Below are 11,120 nucleotides of genomic sequence, written 5' to 3'. Positions count from 1 at the left end.
CCATGCCTTGCCAAGGAAAATTTGGAACCATTACTTTCCAAATAATAGAATAATTTGACATTTTTTATTGGGCTTCACTATATAGTTTTTAGTGGAATCGAGCATATTAAATTTATAATGGGTGAAATCACACAAAATATTATTTCCTTCAACCAACCTCTAAGCACATTGTACAACAAAGTATTTGTTGAAAAATGCATCAAGAAATTCTCAATTTGATTTTGCCTTGATTAAATTGAGAAAATTTGAATTTCCACATCAGCAGATAACTTGGATGTAGTTAACTTGTGTGACATGTCTTGTGTCACCCATTTTACTCAGTAAATTCAAGTTAGAGGAGTTAGAGTTCTGTTGATCATGTGTGATTTCTAATTTGTAGCAATCAATGTCAGCTATTTCAAGTTGCTTTCAGTTAAACTAGTTCCAACTATTGGAGGAACTAGTGGAAGGTCAGTTGTGCAGTGGGACTTCAGTCAAACTCAATGATCATCTATTTAACTGGTCCATCAGCCCAAAATAGATAGTGCATGCAGCGAATTTGAGTTCCCCAACTGTGGTGGAGATTCAAAGGAAGTGTAACATCATTTGTAGACTAGTCTTAAGTGTACAAGTATTGCATGCAACCCAATGATCAACCTTGGGAATTGCGCAATCCATTTTGGAGAAATTCCTAAATAATAGGGGTCTAATTTCTCAAGGAATTGAATAAGGAAATAGGGTCTCAAGCAGAGGCAAAAATTGACTAATTTCGGGTCAGAGCTTCTCAGCGAGCAAAGAGATAGGTTATTCACTTGCAGGTTGTGGTCAGTTAAGAAAAGTAATTGTAATACATCTCTATTCATCATATTAATGCAAACATGCATTGGGGTTTTTAGAAGATTGCTTTCCCTGGAAAAAATATTGTGTGCATGTGTGTTATTTCTCATTGCATGTCTGTGATTGATGTTCTAAATTGTGAATTGAATTCTGAATAGCAATAGAGTAGGTTTTTTTCTTGTGATTTTTATTAAAACTTCATGATAAGTTGCAAATATACACCATAATTTATACATGGTATTAGAGAAGGATTCACATGTAGGAATTTCGAAGTTGTTTCTCAGGAGGTTCAAATTTGCAGTTCAGTGTAGCAGGATCTCTTCAGAGCTGAGAAGGTGACCTTCAATAGGATGAGGCTAGAGTATGTTTTGGAAGGCAGCTCTAATTTCATCGCATGGATACAATATTGGATGAAAATGGATTTCTAGAATACATCAAGAGAGATGTTGCAAAACCAGCGGAATCTGATGCCCAGAACCTTGCTCAGTGGAAGAAATATGTAGCCAAGGTGAGGAGAATAATATTGGAGGGAGTATGAGACCACATTTTCACCAATATACATAGGAAAGAAACTCCTTATGCAATGCGGCAGGCACTGAAAAATCTGTTCCAGAATAGCAAGGACTATAGGAAACTGCGCTGAAGGATAAACTTCAAAATATCAAGATGTAAAAGAATGACATTATTCAACAGTATATGATCAAGTTCACACAAGTTCATGATGAACTTACAGGAGTTGGTGTTACTATCTCATATGATGATTTGGTAAGCCTAGCCTTTATAGGCCTTCCTAAGAGCTAGCATAGCTACCAAGATTTGGTGAATGGGAGGGAGAAACTACTGAATTAGGAACGCTTGTGGTCCAATTTGGTATAGGAGGAAATAAGGCGGAATACTAGAGATGGGACTTCACCGAAGGGAGAGGATGAAGAAAAAATTTCATTGGTTGGAAAGGGAAAGAAAGGAAAAGGGAATAAATCTCAAACCAAAGCATAATACAACCAAGGGGGCCAGAAGAAAGATTTGTCCAAAATTAAATTCTTCCATTGTCATGAATTTGGACACTATGCCACAAAGTGTCCACACAAAAAGGCAAGTAAGAAGAACCCAGGAGGAGCAACAGGTGAAGCCTTGAATTTACAGTTCGAGCTTGAATTTACCCTTATTGCATGCATGGCCAACACAATGATGGAGAGTCTGAGGTACTTGGACTCAGGTGCCTTGTTCCACATGACAGGGTGTAGAGATTTTTCAGTGACCTGGAGGAGAAATATCTGTAGATGCACATCGAACTATGGGATGACAGAAGGTACAACGCGATCGAGGTTGGTGTAGTCACCTTTCAGAGGGAGTCGAGCTCCCCTCTAAGGCTCAAGGATGTCATGTTCGTTGTGAGCCTAAAGAAAAATCTCATCTTTGTTGCAGTTTTGAAAGATCATTCTTATGATGTGATCTTCAGTAAAGGAAAAGCATTCCTAAAACACATAGCCACGAGACAGGTGAAGCATATCGGGGTTCATGTGAAGCACCTGTATAAGCTGGATTTGGAAGACTTTGTCGTATTAAGACTAAGGCAGAGAAAGTGCATGGTTGCGATGTCTGTGAACTTTGGAACAAAATACTTGGCCATTTGCATTATGGTGCCTTAAATATTATGCAACAAATAACCACTTGCCTCCCTTAAGGAGCACTTGAGCAAAAAGATTTATGTAAAGGATGTACCTTCGGGAAGTACACAAAATTCACATTCCATGATTGGGACAACAAAGCACATGCAATCTTGGAAATGATCCACTCTGATGTCTGTGGACCTTTCTCGACAGCGTCCACTGCCAAACATAAATATTTTGTCATTTTTATTGATGACTTCTCATGAAAGTGTTGAATCTTCTTTATGATTAAGAAAGATGACACATTCTTCAAGTTCATAGAATTTAGGGCACTGGTTGAGAAAGAAATTAGTAAGAAGGTGAAGGCTCTCATGAGCGATACTGGAGGTGAGCATGTGTCAAACGAATTCAAAAACAATTGTGAAAAAGAAGGCATTCGATGAGAGTTGAAAGCACCCCACAACCCATATCAGAATGGGGTGGCTAAGAGAAAGAACCATATCATTGTGGGAGCAACGAGAGTGATGTTGCATTACCAAATCCTACCTCTACATTTGTGGGCTGAAGCATGCAACACAATAGTCTATTTGTAGAACTAGAGTCCTCATTAGATTCTTGGTATTACTACACTAGAGGAGGCTTTCTCAAGGAGAAAGTCATATGTGTCACACTTCAAGATTTTTGGAGCCTTTGTTTATTGCCATGTCTCCAAAGAATCAAGGAAGAAGCTTGAGTTGACAGTAGAATTGGGGGTATTTGTGGGTTACATAGAAACTCCCCACAACTATCATGTATACTTTCCATCCCTCATAATTACATTTGTGTGAAGGAATGTAAATTTTGATGAGGATAAATCCACACAGCTCTCTCTTGAGAGGGAGCTTCACCAGAAGAGGAGATTTTAGCTCCAAAGGAGGAACCTCAAGAATTTGTGGAGCATACACAATTAGAGAAGAGAGTGGAGACATCCACTCAAGAAAAAACATCCATAGAAGGCAAGAAAACGTCTAGGGAAGTTGATATACTTGTGCAAGATTCAAGGGAGAATGTGGGAGCTCCTTCAAAATTGTGCAGGCAGAGAAGGTCACATGAATGGTACACTAGCTACATGGCTCTAATGACTAAGCTTGTAGAGACTGAGCCATCCTATTTCGAGGAAGGAGTTGAGAAACATGTATGGGTTGATGCAATGGTGGAGGAATACAAATCCATTGTAATGAACATTGTTTGGGAAATGGTCCCAAGACCAATAAATAAATTAGTAGTGGGCTCGAGATGGATCTTCAAAGTGAAGCAAGCAACAGATGGAAGCATAGAGAAGTATAAGGCTAGATTTGTGGCCAAGGGGTACTCTCAAGTTGAGGGAATTGACTATGAGGATACCTTTGCTCCTGTAGCAAGGTACTCATCCATTATGTCAAATATTGCATTGGCTACGTAGATGGGGTGGAAGATCCACGATATGGATGTAAAGAAAACATTTCTCAATGGGGTTATTGAGGAGGACGTGCACATTGAGAAACTAAAAGTATTTGAGACATTTGATCGAGAGTCTCATGTGTGCAGAATCAAGCAAGAGTTGTACAGTGTCAAACAAGCACCCCGTGCTTGGTACACCAAGATCGACATCTATCTCAGTGGTTTGGGCTTCACCAAAAGTGAAGCAGACGAAAACCTCTATCATATCTTGGTAGAAGGTAAATTCCTTATTACTCTCTTATATGTTGATGATCTGATTTTAACTAGTGATGAGCAGTTGATTAGATCTTGCAAGGAGGACCTTGCAATGGAATTTGAAATGAAGGACACGGGTCTCATGCACTACTTCCTCGGGATCGAAGTATGGCAAGGCGATGGGGAATTTTTTGTCTCTTGAGGAAAGTACGCAAATGAGATATTATAGAAGTTTTGCATGGAGAGTTGCAAACCCATGGAGACACCTCTAGAAAAAAACTGGAGGAAGGAGGATGCCACTTCAAGTGAGAATTGGATGCTACCATGTATCATCAACTAGTGGATTCACTGATTTATCTTGTGAACACATGACTAGATATGAGCTATACAGTCAAACAACTAAGCCAAGTTATGGTTAGGCTAACCAAATTATTTTGGAAGGTATTTAAGCATGTTTTACAACACCTTAGAGGCACTACCCAATTTGGACTATGGTATAGACGGACAGAGGGAGTGAATTTCTGTGGCTTCACAGATGTAGATTGGGTGGGGAGTCCATCAGACCGAAAGAGTACATGAGGTGGAATTTTCAGTGTTGGGTCCATAATTATTTCCTGGTATAGAAGGAAGCAAAGATATGTGGTGCTCAGCTTGGCAAAAGCATAATACATGGCTTCAAGTCAAGCAACATGTGAGTCAATCTTGATGAGAAAGATACTTGTGGGACTGTTTGGTCAGATGATGGATCCAAATGTGATTTATTGTGATAACCAGAGTTGCATTAAGCTCTCTGGGAATCTTGTATTACACGATCGATCCAAGCATATAGATATTTGGTATCACCATTTACGAGACTATGTGTAGAGGCGAATGATATTGCTAAAAATACATTCTGATAAAGGAACAAGATGTTGATATTTTGATAAAGGCCTTGTCAAGAGGGAAGTTCGAGTTCCATAGGTGCAGGATAGGGGTGGTTGATAATCCCTTTCTTGCTAAGAGGGTGTTGAAAAATGCAGCAATAAATTCTCAATTTGATTTTTTCTTGATTAAATTGAGAAAATTCGAATTTCCACATCAGCAAACAACTTGGATGCAATTAACTTGTTTACATGGCTTGTTTCACCGATTTTACTCAGTAAATTCAAGTTGGAGGAGTTAGAGTTCAGTTGAGCATGTGTGATTACTAATTTGTAGCAATCAAGGTTAGTAATTCAAGTTGTTTTCAGTTAAACTAGTTCCAACTGTTGGAGGAAATAGTGGAAGGTCAGTTGTGCAATGGGACATCAGTCAAACTTAGTGATCATCCAATCAACTAATCAATCAACCCAAAATATCTATTACATGTAGATAATTTGGGTTCCCCAACTATGGTGGAGACTCTAAGGTAGTGTAACATTAGTTTTAGACTAGTATTGATTGTACAAGTGTTGCATGCAGTCCGATGATCAACCTTGTGAATTGCACAATCCATTTTGGAGAAATTATTGAATAATAGGGGCCTAATTTCTCAAGGAATTGCGAAAGGAAATAGGGGCTCAAGCAAAGGAAAAAAATTGACTAAGTTTGGGTTAGAGCTTCTCATTGAGCAAAGAGATAGGCTATTCACTTGCATGTTGTACTTAGTTGAGAAAAGAAATTGTAATACATATCTATTCATCAGATTAATGCAAGAAAGCATTGGGGTTTTTAGAAGATTTCTTTCCTCATAAAAAATATTGTGTTCATGTGTGTTATTTTTCATTGCATGTTTATTATTGATGTTCTAAATTGTGAGTTGAATTCCACAGAGAATTAGAGTAGGTTTGTGTCTTGTGATTAAAACTTCATGAGAAGTTGCAAATATACACCATAATTTCTACAGGATTTATTGAATAAATGAATATCCTTCATACCCTAGTTTCCCTAACCCTCCAAAAGAGTGTTTTTTTTTTCCACCTCACCTAGGCCAATCCTTTTTTATCCCTATCTAGTGGCCAAAGAAATTTGAAACTATTCTATCAATTTTTTTGATGGACACATTTTACTATAAAAACCAAAGACATCCATTAAACTAGAATTGTTTCTAGGACTATATTCATTAACACAAGCATACCACCATGAGATATCCATGAATTATACCAATCAAGCAACCCCTTTTCCACCTTCATGAAAGCAATCATTTATAGCATATGCAGTTGGCTTGATGCATAAGCCTAAGTATTAAATTTAATTCATTCTCCATATTAATATTTTGAAAGGGAAATAATTGAGAGAATAACCTAAATCCCCGTTACTTAGTCTCAAAAAATAAATAAAAGACTAATGGATAATAGACAAAAAAAACCCATGATTTTATAGTATAGATCAAGGATATATTTTATTTTTACTACATATCACTATATATATCTATATATATATATATATATATATATATATATATATATATATATATATATATATATATATATATATATATATATATATATATATATGTGAGAGAAATTTTTTTTTTCAAACTTTTATATCTCTAAAAAGTTCACTATGATTTGCTTCCAAGAGAGACATTCATGATCCTTTGGCCACAACCAAGAACAATATGGGGGATATAGGACACCATTGTTTAAGTCCTCTCCCTAACATGAACAAATACAATGCTAAACTATTAATTAGGAGAGAAATATACTTCATCAATTGGAAGAACCTACTAATAGAAGAGCCAACATGGGAAGATGAGTTACTCATGTAGAAACATTAATATCCTAATAAAATGTCAAGGAAAACAATTGTTTGAAGGATAGGGGAATTTTCACGCTTATCCTCATTCATGGTGTGCACTTTAATAGTGCTATCAGAGCAAGCATTACTTTTTCTACCAACCCTTGTTGGAGAAAGGTTCATGAATCAAGTCCTATCCCATGAATTGTTTGTTAACTTCATGCTTTAACTTGGGAAACATGATACACCAAATCAAGCTAAGGTCATTGTGTCTTAGAGGAAACATGTGTTATTTCTTGGAAATGCGATGCAACTTAACGAGGGTTCCAGCATTTGATCGCAATTTTCAATTGAGACCCATCCATATGTTCCAACATGAATTGGATCTCACTACTCTAGGCATAGACATTATGGAACTTGACCATGTATGGGGAATCCACTTTACACAATATTTCCATCTTGCAAATGATCTAGTGAAAAGATCATGGTTGTCGTGGATGACCTTGAGGGAATAGAGCATCTATATTCTCCTGTTTCAAGCCTTGTACACATTTTCATGGTTCTAGAATGTGGAAACTTTTGTAAAAACGTTTTCGTATAACTTTCCTAGTGGCATATGCAACTTTGTTCCTAAATTCCATGAATTTGCTCCACTATTCATTCTTATTTTTCAAGAACTTCTTCATCTACCTCAAATACTTCAACTTGTGTTTTGAACCAATTTTCTTCATAGAAAAAACTTTGGCCCATACAAAGAACATATATCCTCTAACAATCCCTAGTTGATTTTCTATGTAAAAAATATAAGATCAAGGTCATGGGACACGTATTCCAAGATTAATGTTGGGAAAAATATAATGATGGGTATCACTTGTGATTAATTAATGGCTAAGGAAGTTGGCAAAGACATTAGAAAAGACAAAGAGGCAATAATTAGCATTTTATTTATGAAATAAAGGAAAATCGAAGAAAAGGAAGGTGAAGAGACATATTTTCATGAGAAGGAAAATGAAGGAAAATGAAGAAAATAGAGGCCTCGGTGATAAAAAGGATTATGAGGATCAGTTTACAACCTTTTGTTAGTTTAGTTTGGATCTCTCTTCCATTATCTCATTCTCTCATACTCTTGCACACTTAGAGAAATCATGGAGCATTCTTGGAGCATGCTTGGAGCACTTTAGCATTCACTTGGATTGGAGAAAGAAGGCAAAGGAAAGCAGGAAAGCACAAGGGAACAGTTGGATCAACAACTACGGCTAGATTTCTTTGCAGTTAATAGGTTGCATGTGCGATTTCCTTGGTGATTTTTGATGCATGGTATATGCATGTGATGTTCTAGTTATGTGTTTTCATTGGCATTGAGATTTGTCTGGATTGACAATGGTTTTAGCCTTGCCTTACCATTTCCTGGATAGCCATGGTGTTGTGGGTTTTTTCCACTTGATTGTTTTTTGGTTGGTGCTCATGTTCCTTATAGTTGTGGGTTGGAACAAATTCTCTGGAAGCCCTAGAAAAAATAGGGTTGAGTTACTAGTCTTGGAGCTTAGGTTGGAAAACACTTTAGAGCCCTTGGTGGGTTGAGTTCCTAGTCCCTAGAGCCAAGTTGGACAAACGCTCTAGAGCCCTGAAAGGTTTTAGGTTGAGATACTAGTTCTTGGAGCCCTATCAACTTGGGTATATATTGATTGGTTGGTATTAGTGATGTCTGACCATAGAGGTGGAATAATTGTGGTTGAGGGTTGAGGTAGTTTGGCTTCTAGAAGCCCTGGCTTGGTTTTGTCTTGTTTTATTCCATGAGATATGACATTCATGCTTGGAATATGGTGCGAGGGTGTTTGGAAGAAAGAGATATTTGGTTCAGCCCAATCTATCATGGTTGAGTGGTACGTAGAAGTCCCTAACTTGGTTGGTATTCTTGTATACTAATAATAGTTATTCATCTACTGTGATTCATGTATACTTGTAGTGATTGTATTGGTGATATTATAGTTGAGTTTCTAGGATTCCTATGTTAGTTATTTTTTGGTTATATGTTGATTATATTATGTGTACCATTTGTGGCTCTTATCATGCATTGTTTAGTTATTGATTGGTTGATGAATGTATGGAATAATAAGTGTTGGTGCAGCTATGTGGAGAGGGAATAAAGCCTTCTTGATAATTATCTTGTGAACTTATTTAATTAGTGAACATATATGTATTTATAACCTACATGTACTATGTATAAAAAGTGTTTGTATAAATGAGCAGTTTGGACCTCCAACTTCCTGGGGTCGTAACTTTGGCATACGATCTCTGTTTGACTATCATAATACCTCATTTCGATGGTCTCCACGAGAATTTTGAGTGTTAAACATTTCAAACAAATTTTGGCTCTTTTGAAGTCTTTGTATTTTCCATGACAATGTCATTTAGGCCCTCAAAATGGCCTCATAAGTTTAGAACCCGAAAAACTACTAAAAATAGAAAGTTTTGTTAAATTTAAGGAAACAAAACTAAAAAGAAATGGTGTTTGGTCAAGTTAGGTTGATAATGGTGTGATCATGTGTCACTAGGTGTTTGCAGTCAACTTTGTACATGTGGACCCCATTTTCTATAAGTGCATCTTGGAAATCGTGTCTCACATAGTAAATCTAATCTTGTGTTTACCATGGTGAGCAGGTTAAATGGGTAAATATGGGGTTAGGTGGTTATAGGGTTGTATCAGAGCATTCCAGGTGCAAACACTTGGACTAGATGGGCTACCTATGATTTTTATGCATGCATGCTAGTTGTCGATGTGTTTGCTATGCATGCATTGTGATGGTTATTGTTATGGTCTTATGTCATCATGATGTTGGTATGTTGAGATGATTGATGTGTTGATTTCATTTATATATATATATATATATATATATATATATATATATTGTCCTAATCTGGATTGACTATACAAACGAGGTAGCGTCCCCTAAACTTCACTGAGTTATGTTTTTTCATGTTTATATTTGGTTTATCTGATATGGTATGTTTGCAGGAAGAAGATCAGATATGACAAGCAAAATGGTGGATTATAGTTCACGTGACTATCCTTATAGATCATATGAGAAGCACAGAGATGAGTACTATCCTGACATAGAAGATACCTTGATAAGTTTAAACACAAAGATTAGGAGTTACAAAGCAAATAATGACAGAATCATTCATTCATAGGAAAGACTTGCTAGGGCACAGGAAAAACCATCAAAGGTCAATGCAGTGATTCTTCAGAGTTTATTAGATTTATTAGAGACAGGGTCAATCACGGATCAGTTAAGACAAGAGGAAAGCACAAATGGGGTATATGGTAGCAGGTCTCATGGAGGGCACAGGTCACAAAAAGATGACACAGTCAGAGATGGTAGGCTCTTGGATACACCTGACGGGAGAGGAAGTGGTTATGGGTTATATTCTAGTTTTGGTTCAGATAGGTATCATGGTCATCATCATTATCATCGTTACAAGAGGAGTGAGGATGGGTACTTTCCAGATGATTCAAGAAACCCAAGCCTCCTACATTCGATGGAGATTTGAAGAAACCAGAAGATGCAGAAGTATGGTTACTTCAGATGAAAAAGTTCTTCAAGCTACATGATTATACAAAGAATATCAAATCCAGGATAGCCATTTTCAGTCTCAACAAGAAATCATACATCTAGTGGGAAGATGTGAAGTGTTTCAGAGGCATCATGACCGAGGATTTGAGTTGGCATGAATTTAAGAGACTGTTCAGGAAGAAATACTTATCCAAGAGATACTATGACAGTAAGACCAAGGATTTCTACGAGTTGAAGATGGGGTCTATAATAGACAAAGAGTGTACGACTAAGTTCTTGGAGCTATTGAGGTATGTATCATATATTAATGATGAGAATATGAAGCTTCAAATATTCGTTAGTGGATTTCCATTAGAATTTAAGGATCAGATTGAGTATGATGAGCGTCAAAAATTGGAGGAAGTCATTGCAAAGTTGAAGCATTGTTATGAGAAGTCTAAGTGTAAGTTGGAACCTAAGAATGGTTGGAAAGGTAATGATACGACTAAAGGAAACTGTGATAAGAAGTGAGTAAGGCCTTAGGATGCAGGTAACAAGGAGAATGCAATGCCATACAAGAAGTTCAATGCAGTTGACATAGGACATCGATTTCAGTTTGATTAGTAGAACAAGGGTGGCGGTAGGAATCCTTTGTAGTTTTGGACTTGTGGAAAGGATCATCACAAGAGATATTTTCCACAACATCAAGGTGGAAAAACTCATATTTACAATGATCAGAAGGCATAGACAGTTGGGGATGTTGGATAAA

This window comes from Pinus tabuliformis, chromosome 6 (assembly GCF_031772625.1).
Source record: "Pinus tabuliformis cultivar Carrire ecotype Pingquan chromosome 6, CPIR1, whole genome shotgun sequence".
In the NCBI taxonomy this organism is placed as follows: domain Eukaryota; kingdom Viridiplantae; phylum Streptophyta; class Pinopsida; order Pinales; family Pinaceae; genus Pinus; species Pinus tabuliformis.
This window is presented reverse-complemented; position numbering follows the sequence as displayed.